Raw genomic sequence first — 21,788 nt, 5'->3', positions numbered from 1 at the left:
CAAAAATGGGGTGCGTAGAACCAGTTTGCTGCCACCATGGAATGAAGTTAGCCTACAGATCATGAAGTATATAACCTGTGAAGGCCGTTTTAGCATTGTGTACGGGTATCACTTTCGGTTGCTCACTGAATTGAGGCACCAGATTGATCTTCCTGTAGAAAATAAACTGAGCATCCCTTATTTCCTGCTACAGTCTCTAACTGAGTGTGCCACAAAGTTAAAAGAAGGCATACCAGATCAGGTAGCCCACCATGGATTGATCAAACTTCTCGTGGAGGATGCGGTTCATTCATATAAGGTTCCCCTCTCATGGGAAGCATTCAGAAATTTGACAAGAGATGGAGACATAAGGATGTTAACTGAAGAAAGTGGTTCCTCCAGCAGTGAGGAAAAAGAATCAGTGGCCGCGAGAAAGAAAGAAACAGGCCAGAAGAAACCGACCACAGTGCAGAAGAAAGAATAAAGGAAGAAGCACGAGAAAAAGGATGCTGAGGAAAAAGGTGACACACCCATCTTGTCAGCAAGAGAGAAAAGGTTGCAGAGTAGAATGGACAAAGCTGAGAAGGTCCACATCAGCAAAAGTACCTCATCAGCACCCGCAACCAAACCAAAAAGCAAAACCCATGCAGCAAAGCAAGCCAAGGTGGTGACACCTGTGTCTACAGGAAAGCAGAAAAAGGCTTCTACAGGAAGCCCGAAAACAGAAAAAGGGTCTTCTACAGGAAGCCCGAAAATTATTGAAAAAGGGTCTTCTACAGGAAGCCCGAAGTTGACCAAAACAGGGTCTTCTACAGGAAGCCCCGGAAAAGTGAAACCCAAGGAGAAGAAGGCGGACATTCTAGCAAGGGAGGCAGCAGCTGTGCTGGCCGCCCTCAGCACGCCACCTAAGCCAAAAGAGAAGAGAAAGAGGGAGACCCCTCTATACTTTGAAGCTCGAAGAAGTGCGAGAATAAAGACGGGCAAGCCACAGCCCCCATCCAATAGCCAAATCACTACAGGGGATGCCCCTACTTCCCCCAGTGAGAGGTCCCCCTCGAGGATATCGGTCACCTACGAGAGGGGGAGCCCAAGAACAACTACTTGGAAAGGAAGGGTAGACCAATCGGTTTCAAAAGCCCGGCACAAGGTCAAGGAAACAGAGAAGAGGGAAGGAGCGGCACCCTCATCGCCTCCAAGGGCAGAACAGGCAGAGCCACCAAGAGTAGGAAAGAAAGAGCGTATTCCGGAGCCTAGTTCTCAGCCAAGGACAAGGAGCTGGGGCAAAATTGCTCAAGGATGAGCAAATATTTTAGCTGGGGGGTGATGATGAGCCCCAATTTTTGGTAACAATTTGGGTTCATTTGGCCTACTTACCTTGCTCAACCTTTCATCTTTTATCACTTATGCATTCATTTCTTAGTATATTCGTGTTATTTGTAGGAAGAAGGGCAGGAATTATATCTATGTGGCTAATACATGATGATTTCAGGTTTTTTGGCATTAAAGGGAGCAAAGACCACGCAGAAGGAGACAAGGAGACAGCAAAGGTGGCATTGCAGGTTTATAGGGAGGTTGTCTACAGCCTTAATGACCTCCCTCGTGATCTCCACCCTAACTCCGAGCTCCAACAGCTTTCCCCACCGAGCTTAAAGGCAGCCAACGGATTCTATAGGAACATCAGTCTACAGCAGTTTACTTTTAGTTGGACAGCCGAGCTCCACTAATTGAGGAAGCCAGCTTGATCCTCATGTATAAATATTAAGGCCGTGGCCTTTGATAGGAGCTTTTTGAACTTTTGAACTACTGTTGCAATTTCTAAGCATGAGCTACAGCTCGGTTTTTGCTTTTTGTAAGCCAGTTTTGGCATGATGTTAGACTCATGATTATTCAATAAAGGCATGCAGCTTTGGATTCAATTCTGAGTTTTTAAGGGAGCTATAGCTCTCAGGTTAGGGCCCAACCTGAGAGCAATAGACCTCCTTTTCCTTGTATTGTTATTTGTCTTTCCTTTCGGCACATTATTCCTCTGTTTTGACATGCATTTAGAAATTACAGTCTGCTGATTCGATTTCTTTTATGTAATTGAGTAGGATTAGTTTACGGTTCAAGCGCTTTTAGTTGCTTAGATTAGAGTAGGAGGATCAGCATTCATTAGAGTTCCAAGAAAAGGTTGACAGTGCACTCACTGCCATCTCTGTTTAGAGATTGGGGGTGAAGACCGTACCAACCACCAAAAAACGCAGTCTTATGCTTTCATTCAAGCCGCAACACTGTCATTTCAATTGTAGATCCATCCATGCATTCTGATCTTGAGCAGTACTTCTTCATTCCAACTCCATGCACGATTTTTCTCTGAAGTTTACATTGCTGTTCATTGATTTAATAACACAGTTAGGATAGGTTGATGAATTCTCGGTTTTGTGCAGATTTGTTTCTTTTACACTGCGTTGCATCACTCTGTTATCTTCTTCTTCTTCTCAACGCGCCCAAGTCACCTACCCAACCTCTATTCAGCTCGTTTGCCTTCCAACACTTCCACTGTTCACGTAGCTCCATCTCTTTGGACTTTCCATTGCTTCCACCCTTCCATTCACCAACCAACTGCAAGCACTCTTTCTCCAACTCATATCTCTGTCCCTGAGCCATCACAAGCTCCTTTTTCATCCTACCTATCCACCCATACAACTCCTCCACTCCTCCATCACCCAAAACTCCAACCATAGCACATCCTGTAGAAGTTAGCAGACTTCCTGTAGAAATCCCGAGCTTCCTATAGGATCCCCTGCAGACATCCTGTAGAAACCTGTAACCTCGGTTGCCAAGCATCTGAATGTTGTGGATTTCTGTGGAACGATGTTAGGGACCCCCTGGGACCTCCCCTAGCCCTCCTGACCTTTCCCAAGCTTTCTTTCCCTTCGAACTACCCCTGCACAGTCAAACCCTAATAAGAAACAAGTCATAATAACTCCAACCACTTAAGCAAAAATATAAAAATAATGTTCTTTTCAGTAGAAGTAGTTTAAATTCATGCATCTCATATCACTAGAATTAATGGCATCATTTCTAGAAGTTTGCACTCCCACCATTGCATCATAGAGATTAGACTAGTCAGATTAGGGTTTACTAGGGTTTCCATGTTTGGTTGGCTTTCAGTTCATTATTGCAAAGTAGGTTAATTTCCTTTGAGATAGCCTTCGTCCATCATTTAGAAAGCTTCTTCTGAGAACATATAGAAGTTGTCTTGAGCCCTAGCGGACTTGTGCCAGCTGACCAAGTGACAGCTGCGACAAGAGCTAGTACTTGTGCATACAACACCGTCGCTTCCAAGTTTGTTATGAACTACCGGGTTGATAAAATTAGAGATAGGAAGCTCCAGGAGTTGTAGCATTATTGCTACAATACTGGAGCCCACCAGCAGGTGACCATGAGAGAAAGTGCGGAACCAGAGTTACATTGATTTTTAATGTCTTTCTCTCATTTCCAAAGCTTGATTTGAAGAGCTGAGGTCTGAGACTTGCTTAGGAGGACAATACAAGTGATGATAGACTCATACTGACTGCAAATAATCATGGTGACGATATTTTTGTGTAACAACCTCAATGGTTAGCCATGATGAGAAGCAGAAGAAAATTGGTAGTAGCTTTGAGGATGAATGCCTGGGCATGCTTTGGATCCTGAAAATAATCCTATAGCTTCCACTAATGCAATTATATGGTTGGGTGATCTGGTGTTCACTGCTTCAATGCATGTTCGATGAGGACATGTCTGAGCTGAAACATTAATGGAGAAGAAGGGCCTAAAAACTGGAAGGCCATCAACAACTTGCCGAGTTCTTTGTCTAGAAAATCCTTTGTTTGCTGCGCTGTCATTGAAAACCATGAGCAGGATTTTGGAGGGGTCTCTTGCTGGTAAATGGTTTTGTAGCTGGGAGGGTCGAAATGCTCCAGATGATGCTGCATGGAGGAAGCAGTTTTTTTTTTAAACAACTTATTTCGGATCCCTCCCCGCCATTAAATGTCGAAAATCTTGAGGGGGTCCGAAATTAAATGTGTGCCTTTGATTTTGCATGTTGCTCTCCTCATCGTTAAAAAATGCCCGATCATTACCCTTATGCTTTAACTTTGACTTGGGCAAATATAAAAATCTTTTATAATATAATTTTAATTTTAAAATAAATATTTTCAAAAAATATATATAACTATATTTTTATAAAAATAATATATTTTAAATAAAAATTAATATATAAAAGAAAATTAAATCTTTCAAAAGCATAATATATCTCTCAGCATTTCCAGCTTAATGAAAAATTGACAATTTTTTACTGAAAATTAAAATTTTTTAGGTGTGCCAAAATATGTTACAATAGATCCAACTCTTCCTTTCTTTATGTTTGCTTCTCTTTGCTTTCTTTCATTTCCTTTGCCTTCCTTTCTCTAAGATAGAGTGCTCCAAACATGATCTATGTGTGCAAGAGTATAAGAGAGAGAATAGAGAGAGAGAGAGAGAGCTCTATCCTAACACTGAAAAAAGTCTATGAATTTATTCTTAGAAGCCTTTTTATGAATGAGGCCTCTACTTTCTTAATTTTCCATTATTTTCCTTCAATTTCCTCCTCACATGTAACCTGTGAGCTTTCACATTCCTTTTCTTCTATTTTCCTTTATTTTCATAAATAAAATTCCAATTAATGCCTCTTACATTTCCAAAGCATTTGTCAATTTCCCCGTAGCTATAATAAACCAAATGAACACCCACTAGGATGTCTTTCCCAACATTCATCTTGGAATATGTGTGCCATAACCTTGGTCTTATTTTTCCTTTATTGACTTTATTACATGAAATTTTAACCCGGGGTTGTTGCAAACCCCTCTCCCTTAGGGGAACACCATCCTTAGTGTTCTATGACACATATGACTAGAAAAAAGATGAAAACAAAATATACTACCTATGGGGCTTTATAACCTAGCTTGATGTAGTATATATAATGATCAACCTGCTTAAAACATGACAAACATACCGTGTACTGGAGCTTTATAACACAAATCATCGTGGTATTTACAATAATAACTACATGTACACTCATGCACATTTGATTCAACCAAAAAATAATCATACTGTCTTTAGAGATTTATAATTCCAGCTCGATATAGTATTCATAATAAAATACAATATATACATATGAACATTTTCTCTCCCAACAAATAAAAGGATATGATGCCTGCATCCACAACAAGGGAATCCATATGCTCACACCTCCACCCTCAAAAGTAGTACCAAGATTTGCCTCCTTCCCAGGAAGAACATAATCCACTACTAAAGTCAAACGTGCATCCAATGTCCAGTGCTACAATCCTCGTGCTACTATTCCCTTAGTGAACAATTACTGGCTCATTGTTCCAGGGTACACTCCCAATGTGCATCTGATTCCATCTTGAAATGCTAATGACCAAAACAAATCCATCCCCCGACCTTCCCTTCTATCATACACAGTCCCTCAGGCAATATGGTCATCCCCTTTCATGTAGTCACTCACCTTCCAAGTTCCCTGACATCCCCTTTCATGTAGTCACTCACCTTCCAAGTTCCTTGACATCCCCTTTCCCAGGATATCCATCCCTTGGCAAGGTTTACTCGCATTGGAAGGTCCAAAAACGAAGGCACATCTCTGTCTCAAAACCATCATACCGGCCATAGCATGCTCCTGGAAACCAATGTACACTATTGGGTACGAGTGTCCCATAATGGCCCTGCTCCTAAAGTGTTTTACCAGCATACTTCTTCCTATTCCATTTCCTTTTACCGCTGCTGCTAATTATTGTAGTCAGTTTCAACCACCCAACCGAGAATTTTCATGCTTTCTTGTACCAAGAACATAATTTCCATTAGACTCAAAATAAATTGAAATAAATTCAAATCATACCTCATAGGTGGCTTGTTGATAAGTTACACCTGCAGTTCTATTTACTTCCTATCACAATAAGTCAAAATAAGTGTTTGATCAAATCATCGTGTATAAACATATAGCATCTGGTTAGCTCAAAATGCAACCATCATATATCAGAATCATAAATCACATGAAACCATCATAAATTAGAGTCATAGATCACATGCATAATTAATACAGAAATAATGATACTTATCCTTCAAATAATTCTTCGCTTCTACCTTTGTCCTTTATCCTTTCTATACACACACCAGATCAATTTCCACACTCAACAAGCACCCAATGCCTTTTATTCAATCATGTACACATACAAACAATGTACACGACACACATACAACCACATATGGCATACAACACAACACATACACCTACATCTGATGTACAACACAACACATACACCTACCTAGTGTACAACACAACACATACACCTACACCCGACATACAACACAACACATACAGCTACACCCAGTGTACAAAAAAACACATACACCTACACCTAGTGTATAACGCAATGGAATACATATGCATACACAAATTACCACACAATGAATACACATGTCACGATAACACGACTACATAATGCACATACGTAGTACCGCTTGTATACAACGCAAAATGTATAACATGCACACAATACCATTTGTACACAACACAACATATACGACATGAACACAATACCACATGCATAAGATGTACACATACCACATGTACACAACACCACTTGAACAACGTGTACACAAAACCACCTGCACAATGTGTACACAACACCACATGTACATAGCATCACCTGCAAAATGTGTGTACAACATCACATGTACACAAAACCACCTGCACAACGTGTACACAAAACCACATACACACAACACTACCTGCACAGTGTGTACACAAGACCACGTGCACACAACACCACATATACAACATGTACACAACACCACATGCACATAACACCTCATGTACAACATGTACATATCACCACATGTACACAACACCACATGTAAAACATGTAATCAACACCATATGTACAACATGTACACCACACCATATGTACACAACACTGCATATACAACTTGTACATAACACCATCTATACATAGCACTACATATACGACATGTACACAACACTATATGTACACAATACCACATATACAAAATGCACATAAGACCATATATACAACATGTACCACATATAAAACATGTACAACATATATAGAACAATAGTACTGCACATCCAAATATCACACTGACTCTACCGGTGATCCGTAAACTTCCATGGATATTCCACTGGACAATTCGTCATCTAATAATAAAATATTAAAATGCGGAATTTCGACACTATTATAATTCTATTAAACTTTAAGATATGTATAATTAACTGTAATTAGTGCATGCATGTGAATGGAAATTATTTACCAAAGTTGAGAACAATAAAAATAATATCACACACACTTAAGACACAAAATATGCTTCGGGAAACCCTCTTGGGAGAAAACCCAGTTGGAAGGTAAGGCCGCTTCGCTCTCTTAATCTGTTTGGAAAATAAGGCTGTAGATACAAAAGGAGTAATGCATGTGGACCTTGAGCTACTATAGTTCACAGATCCTCTCGATGTGCTCTACCTCTTATCTCTCTTAGCTATCTTTTCTCAACTATGGAACAAGATGCTCTCGAAATAATGGAATGCCTCTTCCACCTAGTGGCCCGATTATAACACAACCTGATAGCCTACTAGTGGTTAAGTTTGACTACATCAACTCTTAACCAGAATTACAATATAGAATCTTCTAGATTCTTTTACATCCAAAACACATGGCTAGTCATTTTCAATGAATAATTGGGGCTAACGCGACATCCTCCTGAACTGTAGGTGTGAAAACAAGAAGGCCAACTTATGAGTGGCATAAATTTTGCATATAGACTTTTATTGATCCAGGTGGATATTGGTGGACACCTGCCAAGTCCACCTAGACCCCCACCATTGTCTTTCTCAGTATTTTCAGTTTCCTTAATTGTAGCACAACTTACTATTTTTAGCAGTTTTTCGGGTCCTGAACTTCCGGAGCCGTTTTGAGGCCCTAAACGACGTTTTTTGGGAAATCCACCGCCAACGATTTTTTTGATAAAAATCGTCTTTTCCGTCGTAGTCCTCGGAGAGATCTTTCCAACGGGCTATCATGCGCGTCAAACGGAGATCATATGCCAAAGTTACGACCCCGGGAAGTTGATGTACCAACTTACCCCCAAACGGGGCCCACAGTTTGGCGTTTCATCTCCTAGGGTTAGGTTTTGGAATGTTAAGGGTTTTCCATTGTTTCTCAACAATAAATAGGCCTTCGAGCCTCATTGTAAGACAGTTCAGAGGCATGTAGCCATCACATCTCTTCTCAGAGATAAGCTACCATCGCCCTAGCTAGTTTATTTCCATTTCTAATTGTAAGCATATTTCAGTATTTCCTATTAATGAAATGAAGTATTATTTCCGCTGCATCTTTGTGTATATGGTTATCTCTGTAATTTGTTGCGTTCCTGTTTAAATCCGGATCATTTATTGACATGCATCTTGCACCGTTGAAAATATCTGTGTGTAGAACAACATGAAAAGGTGCTACACTGAAGTGGCAAAGTTTTACCCCCCCAAAAATGTCGTTTGATGCCTCAAAACACTCCCAGAAGTTTTCAGATCTCATTTCATCAAACTACGTCATGCTAGTAAAAACAACCCCATGAGATGATTCCTCCACTGTTTTCCACTTCGAATGCATCACGATGGATGAAAAACAATATAATGATATAATTTACATCACACATCCCCATTTTGGGAGGTTTTTGGTCCCCAAAATCTTTTACTGAATGAGGTGAGGAAAATTTTCCTCCACCTTCTCTTTGGTGTACCATTTAGCTTTGCTTGGAAGTTGTCCATTCAACCAAATATGCCAAAGGTCATGCTATCTCTCCCTTGTAGTTCTAGACCTCTTCTATAAAACTCTATCTTCTATCAACTCTTCCTGAGAATTGGGTGCCATATCCTCCACTGAAGGTAGGACCTATTCCTCTTCATGATCTAGCATGGAATGCTCGTAGAGTTTCAAATTCTCCACATTGACATCTAAGTAAATGCACATATATGGTGGTAAAATAAGTTGATATGCATTATCACCCACCTTGTCCAGTATCTCAAAAGGACCATACCTGAGAGCCTTGATTTTCTTACTATACCCCTACAACCTCTGCTTGTTTAATTGTAGCCATACTCTGTCTCCCACATTGAATGATTTCTCTGTTATGTGCTGATGATACCTAGCCTTATAGTTCTCCTGTGACTTTTGCAGTGTTTCTTGTACCTATAGATGGATCTGCCTAATCTTCTCTTTAAAATTTTCAGCCCTCAAAGCATCTCCTATAATATCTTCCCTCCCCCCTCCTTATTATCGATATGCAATATCCATAGGTGAAGGTGGCAAATATCCAAAACAAGTCTCAAATGTGGACTTTCCTATAGAAGTGTGGACCACTCTATTGTAATAATGTTGTATATATACCAGATTTTCATCCTAGGTCTTCGAATTCTTCTGGTTGTATCCTCTTAGAAGTTGCACCAAAGTCTTGTTGACTACTTCTGTTTTCTCATCTGTCTGTGGATGGAATGTTGTAGATCTCTTCAACTTTGTGTCCATATTCTCCCATAACTTAGTCGATAATGCACTCAGAAATCTTGTATTCCTGTATGAATTGATGCTCCTTGGTATCCTAAAGTGCACCTAGAATTTTCCAAAGAATAGGTTTGTTGCTTCTTGTCCACTGATGGTCTTTTTATAGGGCATCAGAACACAGATCTTGTTGAACCTGACAACTACCACGAACAGGTAGTCATGTCACTTCCTAGTTGTTAGTAAACCTCCCACAAATTCCATGGAAATGATTTCCCAAGGATGAGTAGGTACAATTAAGGGATGATATAGACCATGTTTCCTGTTGCTAGGCTTGCTGGTACAACAAAGCATGCATCCTCTTATGAACCTAGCTACCTGCTCTTGCATCTTGGGCCAATACACATACCTCTACAAGTTATTCATGATCTTCCCTACACCAAAGTACCCTGCAACCTTGGAGGTGCGAGCCTCTCTAATCAACTGCAGTTTTTCACCTTTAGGAACACATAACTTATCCATCCTGTAGAGCAACCCATCCGGGAGATTATAGTCAATGGTTTTGTTGCCTTCGTGCACATGACTCTGACTCTACAACTGCTAATACACCTCCTTAAAGTCCTCATCTTTTGAATATACCTCTTTGTATGCCTCATGGGTGAATGGATCCATGTGCATAAGAGTCCCCAAAGCTATGATCTTTGATGTGGGTGGCTTTGACAACATGTCAGCCAACTTATTCGTGCTACCCTTCTTATGCTTTATCACCAAATGAAACTACTGTAAAATTCCCATCCACTTGTAATGCCTGGTTTGTTGTAGCTTATTTTGGGCTTGAAAGTACTGTAACGGCTGGTGATTTATGTGGATTACTATCTCCTTTCCCATCATATAGTGCTTCCACTTCTTCACAAATTGCACCATGGTACAAATCTCCTTATCGTAGGTAGGGTAGTTAAGAACTACGCCATGAAATACTTCAGAATGGTACTATACAGGCCTTCCTCCATGCATCAAGACAACTCCCATTTCATACCCACTCACATCTGTCTCCACTTCAAAGGGCCATTGCAAGTTGGGTAATTCCAGAACTGGTGCTTGATTGATCTTCTTTTTTGGTCCCTTGAAAGCCTTCTGCTGACGTTTCCCCAACTAGAAACTCTTGCCACTTGCATTTATCACATGGAGCGGTGTTACTACCGCTGAAAACGAGGCTATGAATTTCCTTAGGTACTGTGCTGCCCCAATGAAACTATTAACCTCAGAAACATTAGTAGGCACTGGCCATTTCTTGATGGCCTCCATCTTGGAAGGATCTATCTTCATTTTTCCTCCACTAATCACATACCCCAAATACACCAAGGACTGTTGTGCAAACTCACAATTTCTTGATATTTTCTAGCAACTGATGCTTCTTCAATGTTCCCAACACCTATGTCAAATGTGAAATATGCTCCTCCCAGGTAGCACTATATACCAACATATCATCCAAATAGACAATAATAAATGAATCTGTAAAAGGGTACATTATATCATTCATTAATCTCATAAATGTAGATGGCACATTACATATGCCAAATGGCGTGTTACTAACCACTCACACGAACCTTGCCTAGTTTTGAAGGTGGTCTTCTATGTATCTTCTTATTTGACTCAAACTTGGTGATATCAATACTTCAAGTCCAATTTGGTGAAGTACTTTGATTGATGCAACTGATCTAGTATATCATCTATCCTGGGCAAGGGGCATCTGTTCTTGAGCGTGATTTTGTTCAAAATCATGTAATCTATACACATCCACCAAGTCCCATCATTATTTGGTACAATGATGATGGGTGATCCACATGGAGATGTAATCGGTTGAATGACACCCTGTTCCAGCTGTTGTTGCAACTATTTCTTCACCTCACTTGCTTCTATAAAAGATTGCCTATACAGCCCAAGATTTGGTAATGGAGAGTCTGAAAATAGGTGGATCTCATATTCCACTTCTCTCTTAGGTGGTAACCCTTTGGGCTCTCGAAACACATCCATGTATTCTTGTAATAAACCCTCCAGTTATTGTTTCTATTTATTAGTACACCCCTCTAGGGACACCTTGCCTCTTATTGACTCCTCTTTAGATTGACTTTCTCTTAAAAATGATAAAACATACTTCTTGATGGAACTAATCAATTTCTTGGCTTGGTTGGCACTTGCTAGTGAAATTTTTGAATTCGCTCCTAGAGACAACCCCCGGGTTAAGGAGAGGTCAGTTCCTATGACAACTTAGTCTCTCCTGAAGATAAATCAGTGCAACTTAAGAATAAATGTGAAATGGTTTATATTTTGGTTCAATTACCTTTCTCAAAGGAAGATTAAATATGCACATAGACAACATATCATTCCCAAGAATAAATGGAACTTAATTTTTTTTTGCATTGGAGATTGAAAGGAGAAATATAAGAGAGAAACCTGGTGCAGAGGATTGGATAAACACAAAATCCTATGCAAAAAATCCCAGTAGAATCATGACAGCATAAAAGGAATGAAGTGCATAAATTATGGAGTGCATTTTAAGGCTTTCAACTCAATGTCTCACATGTACTATCTGCTATATCATAACACAGGTAAATCTGCAATCTCACAGGTACCGTCTATTATTACATAACATAGATAAATCTACAATCTCATAGGTACCATCAACTATTACATAACATAAGTAAATATGTGACTTAAGAGTGAATCCAACAACTACAATTACACAATTTATGGAGAATAAAATACACATATGAAATGACACACAGAGGTATAACATATACTACATATCCAAATGCTTGGAATCACTAGAAAATTTCTTCATTAATCTTTAAAAATGAAATACTTGCTATATGCCTAAACTTGTGAAATATGCAAAACAAATACAACCCATGGAACAAGAAAATAGAACCAAACTTGGAACCTCCTCTGAAAACAGAATTCAGAACCCTTAAACATAGAATTCAAAACCTCTGAAAACAAAATTTGGGAACCCCTTACTACTGAGTTCCTCTTCCCTTTTATAGGGAGAGAGGGCTCAAAAAACATTTACAAAATATCTTAGAATGCTACAACTTTCTGAACTACTAGCTATCTGAGCATGCAAATGGCTTAGCTGTATTAATGATTACCTAAAAGACTTGATTATTTTCTTGAAAATGTGAAATTAACAAAAAATGAAAAGCATGAGGTGTCATAATTGACATAGAAAAATATCTTCGATGTCGATTCCTCTGATCTCCTAAGGTGGACTCAGGCTCCATTATCTGGATTAGTGGTGGGCTGATGATTTGGCCACACCTTTGTCATGATATTCCTACCACGGTTATCTACCACTTCTCCTGTCACTTTCTCCCTCTAATTGCTTAAATTCCCTCTTTCTTGAGTAGACTGTGATTTGGTGTGGTGGTGTTGGAGGTTCTCTACACTAATTGATGACTGAACAAAATTGATAGCTCCTGAACCATTCATCCTCCATACTCTCTGTATTATAGTTTTGGGGATCAATATATTGTAACTCTTATGAAAATAAATATTACAAAATCATGGAATTCTGATGCCCCTAGCTCCTTCTTGCTTAGCCCCCTTTTTGTTTATCTACGATAGTACCATATGCTGTGACAAAAGGCTTTTATACACACTGCATTTGAGATCTCGAAGCCCAATGTATCGTAAATTTATTAAAATAATATTATGAATTGCAATGTCCTGATTGGTCTTTAGCTCCTTGTTGCTTAGCCCCTCTTCTTGTTTCTCTTCCATGGGACTAGGTGCTGCGATTGACGACTTGGCGCTTGGGTGCTAAAGTCTTCGGGCTCCTATCAGGAGCCTATTTCCCTTTGTGATCTTTCTCTACCCTTGGTTCTTTGGGTTTCCACAACCATGTGCCACCAACACATCGAAGTCCCTTAGTATCGTAATTTTTTCAAAATGCAAATAGAAAAGAGTTATGTTGCCTCCTACCTATAATAAAGCGGCCTTCGAAATACTTTGCAAATGGCGCCTTTACAATACTAGGTGCTAAGGTCTACTATATGTCCTCACTTCTTTTGGGTGCCTATGACCAAGTGCCGATCATCCGTCAGAAGCCCCTTTCATCAGAACTTTTTAGATTTTCAAATACACAAGAATTCCATAATCTCTTCCCTTCAAAATGTCGACCTCTGAGGTGACATCATGTTGAGGTCATCATTTCCATGTCGCGCCTCCAGAGTGGTGACATGTATCAAATAGAGTTTCCTTCATACTATTACCTCATGCTAACATCATTTGCCTTATCAAACCTTGGGGGCCAATCGCCTGATGCCATGTGTCCCATCTTGAGGAGAGAGAAAGGGGTCCCTTGGTCCTTCGGTTTTCTAAGGATTTCCTTTGTAATTATATTTCTCTATGACCCTCGACTGTTTCAAAGGAATTCATTTTATAAAGAGTTACGAGGTTCCGATGTGCCTTCCTTCCGACTGTCTGCTTTGATATCCCATTTTGGGTTCGCTTTTAGATAAACCACTGAGGTCCCCTCCATGTTCTAACCTCCAATATCTCAAAATCCCGATATCTGGCCCCAGAATTTCGGTTCTCCCTTTTGGCTTCGGCCTCCGAATTTTGGCTTTCCTTTTGTTAGTCAACCAAAATTGCACCAGTCCTCCTTTGTACCAAGGTTGAAAGATAGGACCATTTGAAACAAATGCAAGATGTTATGAAATATAACAACATCGACTCATTTTGGGGACAATATATTGAAAACAATGCATTAAAAACCTGCAGATTAGTGCCTCTATCTATATGGCATGGAGTCATTTTATTCAAGTACATAGAAGACAAAAACAAAAGTAGTAAGAACTCAAAAAATTACTAGTATGTACAATGTCTCATCGATATATACAGTGGGTGAAAAATTCACCTCTTTAATGATGGAAATAAAGCTTGAGAAACTACCCATTCACACGAATTTGAAGCATCTCACTATCCAATTTTTCTAGTAAGAAGGTGTTATTTCTTTTGGCTTCAGATATCTTAAAAGGTCCAAACCACAAGGGATCAAAATTCCCATGTTTTCCTTTTTCGTCTCTCCTAACATCTCATCTTACCAAATCTCATGACCGTAAGGATCTATCCCTTGCCTTTCTATCAAAAAGAGCCTTCATCTTTTCCTGGTATTTAATCAGGTTCTGAGTTTCCAGTCCTATGTTTTCTTATAGTTCTACCAGCTGATTTTTTCTCCTGGTGATAGGATTGGGCTCCTCCTCAACATCGTGTAAAATTTTAGCTAATGGCATGGCTAGTTGGACAGGGAAAATTGAAGCCTTTCCATATACCAATTCAAAGGGAGACTTCTCGGTTGACCTCTTGGTCGTAACCTAATTGTCCCATAGAGAAAATTTTAGCTGTGAGTCCTAGTTTTTCTGATTTTATGATATGGTATTTTTTAGAATCCTTACTAGAATTTTATTTGAAGATTCAACCAATCCATTTCCCTATGGATAATAGGTGGTGGAGTGTCCCATAATGATGTTGTACTTTTGGAAAAAACTAAGAAACTTGGCAGACTTAAATACCTAAGCATTTTCAGTCATAATATTCCTTGGACAACCAAATCGAGCAAGGATATTCTCCTCCATAAAATTGATGACCATTTCACTAGTTGCATTTCTAGATGGGATGGCCTCCACCCATTTCGTGAAATAATCAGTGGCTACAAGTATCCATTTGTGTTGACCACTGGATGTTGGACGTATTTTTCTAATGAAGTATAGTCCCCATTTCCTGAAGGGCTTCTCCAAAAAAACAAGAATCAGGGGGAGGGGTGCTAACTTCTGCTTCTTAGCAAAAAACTAACATTTTTTCACTTGATCTGACATAAACACGAACCTCACCAAACAACTTGGGCTAATAGAAATTTTCTTTAAGGATCTTATGGGCTATGGCTCTCCAGCTGTAATGTCCTCCATAGACACAATTATGGAATTCATCAATCACCTTAGGAATATCTTTTTTCTACCAGGCATAAAAGCGAAATTCCCTACGGGTCCTTCCAATACAATTGGCTATTTTATATATCAAACTTTTGGGCTTACAGTCTCAAGGCCCTATATTTAGCTTTGTCAAAATTTACCAGGAACTTTAGAAAAATTAAATAATGGACAATATATTTGTCCCAATGTGAGGCGAGGTACTTCAACTGAATTTTTTGTGTTGAGGAAATAATGATTTTTTTCCGCTCTTCTCTTTTACCTTCTTCTTCCATATTTTCCAATAGGTTTATGCCCAAGGCCTAAAAGTTAGCCTCATATACTATTTTCACTAATTGTTGCACCTTGATCAACTTAGATGTTTGATATCCATGTCATATTCTTGAATATTGACATATCCACTTGCCTCTCTCACCTTCACTGTTACCTTGCACAATAATATCTTTCACAATAGTTGTAGGGACGCAAGCTGTTATATTTGACTGCAGGACATAAATTCAAAAAGAATTCACGACTTTGACCAAGGCATAGGCATGTTTATCCAAGATATTATACTTCATCTTTGCATCTTGCAACACCTGGCTGAAAAATGCAATTGGCTGTTCTTACCCTTAACTCTTTTTCTGTAATAAAACAACTGCCACTCTGTTAGGAGAGGCAAAAGAGAAAATGAGGAACGACCTCTGACAGTGTGGGCTAGCTAAGATTTGGGCTTTTACAAAATATTTTTTAATTTTGGAGAATAACTTCTAGGCTTCTATAGCCCACTTGACTTCCCTATCCGTCTTCAACATTTCTATGATTTTGTTGACAATTTTAGCATAGTTTGGTATCAACCTTCTAAGAAAATTTATCCTGCCCAAGAAAACCTGAATTTATTTTTTATTCCTTGGTAATGGGATATCATTAATAACGTCCACCATTTTGGGATCAATATTCACTCCTTCCTTTCTCACAATGTGGCACAATAGCTTCCCTTCACTTAAAGCAAACTGTGATTTCTTGGGGTTTAAGGCATGGATTGTTTCCCTCTTTGAGGGTTTTAACCACGTCAAGAATACTGGTGTATTGATTTGTGATATGTTTGTAAGCGGTTTCCTTTGGTGTCCTATCTGAGGAACTTAACCTATAAATTCCTACATGGTATCAGAGCTATTTGAGGGCTGCATCTGTTGGTGATCCAAATCGGAAGCCGGTACAACATCATCTGAATGTCGTTTCCTAGATCTACTATTTCTGACCAATTTCAGGCCAAGAGGACTGCTCTATTGTGTTAGGGGCATCTGTTCCTTTGAGAAACCCCTTTCGTTTCATGTGAAAAGGTTTCTGATAGCCCTAGCTAAGTCATTTTTAAGATCTGGAGGTATACAATCTTTATTTGCAGTTTTAATTATTTATCTCTATGCTTATTTCGGTTTATTTATCTCTCTATTTTTTATTATCAGATCAATACCTTTCATTTCTGTGTATGCTCTTTTCCCTGTGACTCTGTGAGATCTGGGCAAATTAGAAACAAAAAAGAATGATTTTTCTCATGCGTATGCTCTTTTCCGTCACGCCTTAGTGTGATCCCGGAAAATCAGAAACATTGAGTAAAATATTTAGTTTCTGGCGAAAGCTAACTTTAAGCCATAAGGTTTGGTTTTTTTGCATGTCCGTGTTGGGTTGTGTGGTTTTTTATTTTGTAGGCAAAAAGGGTTTTTTTAAGTAAGCACACACCCCAAAAATTCAGTGACTACAAAAAAAGAAAAAGAAAAGACCAACCCCACCTTCCTCTTTTCTAAAAATTACTAACCTTTTAAAGTAGCTCACTTGATCCAAAGTTACTTTAAGAGAATAGAGGTCTTGAGTTCAAGTTTTTTTTGTTGAGTTACTTTTTCAAAAAGCACATGTAACTTATGTTTTAAAGTTACTTTATGTAAAAGTGTTCTCACCCATTATAAAAAGTGGGTCACTTATAATTCTAAAGTCTCTTTATATTTTATTTAAGTTAGAATTTAGTGGATAGTTTATAAAGTACCATTGTAAAAGTGACTTTCACTTAAAAACAAAACAAAAAACCCCATTCTTCTTTTCCAAAAAATACTAACCTTTTAAACTAGCTCACTTGGTCCAAAGTTACTTTATGAGAATAGAGGTCTTGAGTTCAAGTGTTTTTTTTTGTTGAGTTACTTTTTCAAAAAGCACATGTAGCTTATTTTTTAAAGTTACTTTAAGTAAAAGTGTTCTCACCCATTATAAAAAGTGAGTCACTTATAATTCTCTAGTCTCTTTATCTTTTATTTAAGTTACAATTTAGTGGGTAGTTCATAAGGTACCATTGTAAAAGTGACTTTCACTTATTTATAAAAGTGGGTCACATAACTCATTTTAAAAGTGACCTAATTAGATTAAATTTGGAAGGGGGGAGCGGGGATTTTTTGTAAAATATAATACTATCATTCACTTTTGCACATTCACGCACTTTGTCGATATCTTCAACAACTTTTCATCGAAAAGCCATAACTTTTTCATCTAGAAGCCGTTTTCAGAGCCGTTTTTTTTAATCGACCTAATTTTTCGAGATCTTTCCATTGGAACACTTAGTTTTAGCATCTACAACTTCAATTTTTGTTAAAATGGAAATTCCATGCCAAGTTATTCTTGACAACACCAACTACTTCCAATGGTGGTCCTACATTGTGGATTTACTTAGAAGTAAAGGTCTTTACAGAATAGCCTCAGGCCAAGAAACTAAACCTAAAGATGAAGATAAGGCAGCCAAATGGGAAAATAGGCAAGATCAAGCACATGGGTTGATATGGATGTCTATTTCTCCAGACCTTAGATTCCATATCGCAAAACTTGATACCCCTAATGAAACAATGAAACAACTCACTAAAGTTTTTGGAATTAAAAATGAAATTAGAGCCCATCAACTCGAAAATGAGTTGCTTACGTTGGACCCCAATAATTTTTCTTCCATTGAAGATTTTTTGTCCAAGTTCAAGACCCTTAGACTTCTCTTGGAAGGTGTTAAGGTTAAGAAAGAAGATGGTAGCCTTATCTATTCCATTCTTATTAAGTTGGGACCAACCTACTCTATGTTTGTTTCCACCTTCCATTCTATTAGAGAATCCTTTATTTATCAAGGACAAGACTACAAGTCCACCTCTTTTGATGTCTTTTGTAATTCTTTAATAAGAGAACAAGAAAAACTCTTACATCTTGGTCTTATTAAGCTTGGAAACTCTTCTAAGAAAGCCTTAGCCGCCCAGCAACAACTAAATTCAAAGAATCCTAAAAAGCAGTATCCTAAAAAGAACGGTCCTAAACAAAACAAGGGTCCTAAGCAATTTCAGTCTCAAAATGAAAAATCAATTCAACAAAATCATAAGGAAAATAAAAACAAAGGGAAGAAGACTAATAGACGTTGCAACTTTTGTAATCGAGATGGCCACTTAGAATCCAAATGCTTTAAGAAGATGGAAGCCTTGGAAGCAATAATGAAGAAGCATAACATCCATTTGGAGTACTGTTCAACTTCAACTTCATCTTCAGGAATAACACTTTCTTCATGTGGTTGTCAATCATCTCGGTCTGGTTATGCACTAAATGTATCTTCTTCCTCTCATTCTCATGAGTGGCCCATTGATTCTAGAGCTTCTTATCACATGGCCAAAAACAAAGCCATGTTTTCTTCTTTAAATGATTATAAGACCAAAAATATATGTGTTGGTGATGATAGATCTCTTAGTGTTGTAGGAACTGGAACTATTCATCTAGACAATGGTCAATTTAATGATGTATTTTTTGTTCCAACCTTATCCTGAAACCTTCTAACTGTATATCAGATAACTCATTCAGGTGAAGGTAAAACCGTTGAATTTTGACCTCATGATGTTGTAATTAAGGACCTAAGAGATCCTAGACACATTTTAGCTACTGACATTGCTGATGATTCTACAAGGTTGTATAAGTTTAACAACTTTGGGTGATCAACTCTTCCCTCGGTATTTGTTGCTCATAATGATGAAGTGGGCAAACTTTGGCATGAGTGATTTGGTCACTTAAACTATCGCTCCCTTCAAAATCTATGTAAAGAAAATATGGTGATAGGTCTTCCTATGGTATCTTGCAGAGATGGTGCTTGTTCTGGATGTGTACTCGGAAAACATCATCAAGATAGTTTTGAAAATGTGCCTCTTGGCATGCCTTAGACCCTTTACAACTTGTGCATAGTGATTTATGTGGTCCACTTCTAGTTGTTTCATTCTCTGGCTACAAGTATTTCTTAACTTTCATTGATGATTTCTCCAGACCCACTTGGGTATACTTCTTAAAACTCAAGAGTGAAGTATTTAACATGTTCTTGGCCTTTAAGGCCTTTGTTGAGAAACAATCTGGACATCAAATTCTAAGCTAAGATCTGATAATGGCAGAGAATATGTTAACAATAAATTCATCAACTTTTGCACTGAGCATGGAATTCAAATGCAACATATTGTTCCATATACTCCACAACAAAATGGTGTAGCTGAAAGGAAGAATCGTACCTTAAAGGAAATGGCTAATTGTATGCTTCAATCTATAGGACTTAATCTTAATTTTTGGGCAAAAGCAATTAACTATGCAAATTACATAGTAAATTTCACTCTTACTAAGGTTTTAAAGAATATCACTCCAGAAGAAGCATGGAGCTCAATTAAACCAGATGTAAGTCACTTTCGTGTTTTTGGAAGTGAAGCATGGGCCCATATTCCAGATGAGAAACATAAAGTTTTAGAACCTAAGAGTGAAAATGTATCTTTGTTGGATATTCTGAAGATTTCAAAGGATATGGACTTATTCCACTTAAGTCCAAAAATGTTATCATTAGAAGAGATGTAGAGTTTGCTGAAAATATATCGGCCTATGAGCCTAGTTCGGTGGATGTGCCACCTCTCTCTATCCCTTCTACTTCTAAAAATATTTCTTCTTCAGATGGTGAAAGAGAGGATGAAAATCCTCCCCCCACCTTCTCATGATCCTCCTTCAGCTCCTCAGCTTCCAAAATGGTTCCGTGCTACTTGGGATGTAGTAGGTGCTCTTACAGGTGATCCTACAGTTCAACGATGTACACGTTCTTAGTTCGATAGAGCCTCTTCTTTACAGGCTCAAGCTTTAACAAATTATGATCCTGGCACCTTTGTAGAAGCTTCAGGACATCCAAATTGGGACGCATCTATGAATGAAGAATATCGTTCATTATTGGCAAATGATACATGGGATCTTGTTCCTCTTCCAAAGGGATGAAAACTTGTTAGATGCAAATGGGTTTATAGAACCAAGTTTGGACCAGATGGAAAAGTTGATAAACATAAAGCTCGTCTTGTTGCTAAGGGGTTTTCACAAGTTGAAGCCATTGACTATACTGAAACCTTCTCCCTTGTTGCCAAAATGAACTCTATCTACCTTGTTCTTTCCCTTGCTGCCTCTTTCAAATGGGAAGTCCATCAGATGGATGTTAAGTTTGTCTTCTTGTATGGGGGATTTCATGAAGAAATCTATATGGAACAACCTCCTGGATTTATACTAATAGAATCTAGCCTTGGATGTCGGCTTAAGAAATCCCTTTATGGTCTCAAGCAAGCCCCTCATGCTTGGTATGCCAAAATGGATAGCTTTCTTTTAGATACTAGCTTTTCTAGGTGTCATTCTGAGAATATTGTCTACACCAAGAAAGTGGGTAAGTCTCTTATCATTCTTGTTCTTTATGTTGATGATCTTATCCTTACTGGTAGTGATCCAAACCTTATAAACCATGTGAAGTCCTACCTTAAAAAGTTGTTAGAAATGACAGACTTAGGATACTTACATTATTTTCTTGGTCTTCAAGTCTTGCAATACAAGGAAGGTATTTCCCTTTCACAGTCCAAGTATGCCTGTGATTTTTTACACCACTTTCACATGGAAGACTGTAAGCCAGCCCCTTCTCGCTTTCAGTCTAGAGTCAAACTTTTAGTCACTTGTAATTCCCTTGAAGTTGATGCTACCTTATATCGTCAACTTGTAGGAAACCTTTTGTATCTGACCTATACCCGTCCTGACCTTTCCTTTGCTGTTGGCCTTATTGCTTGGTTTATTCAAAACCCACATGAAAGTTGGAAAGTAGCTAAATAATACTTCATTATGTTCGAGGTACAATTCAGTTTGGGATTCATTATAGTGTAAAAGCATCTCCTCTATTGGTTGGTTTCAGTGATTCCGATTGGGC

The sequence above is a fragment of the Pinus tabuliformis genome, chromosome 5_1 (genome assembly GCF_031772625.1).
Source record: "Pinus tabuliformis cultivar Carrire ecotype Pingquan chromosome 5_1, CPIR1, whole genome shotgun sequence".
Taxonomy (NCBI): domain Eukaryota; kingdom Viridiplantae; phylum Streptophyta; class Pinopsida; order Pinales; family Pinaceae; genus Pinus; species Pinus tabuliformis.
Note: the sequence above shows the minus strand (reverse complement) of the source record.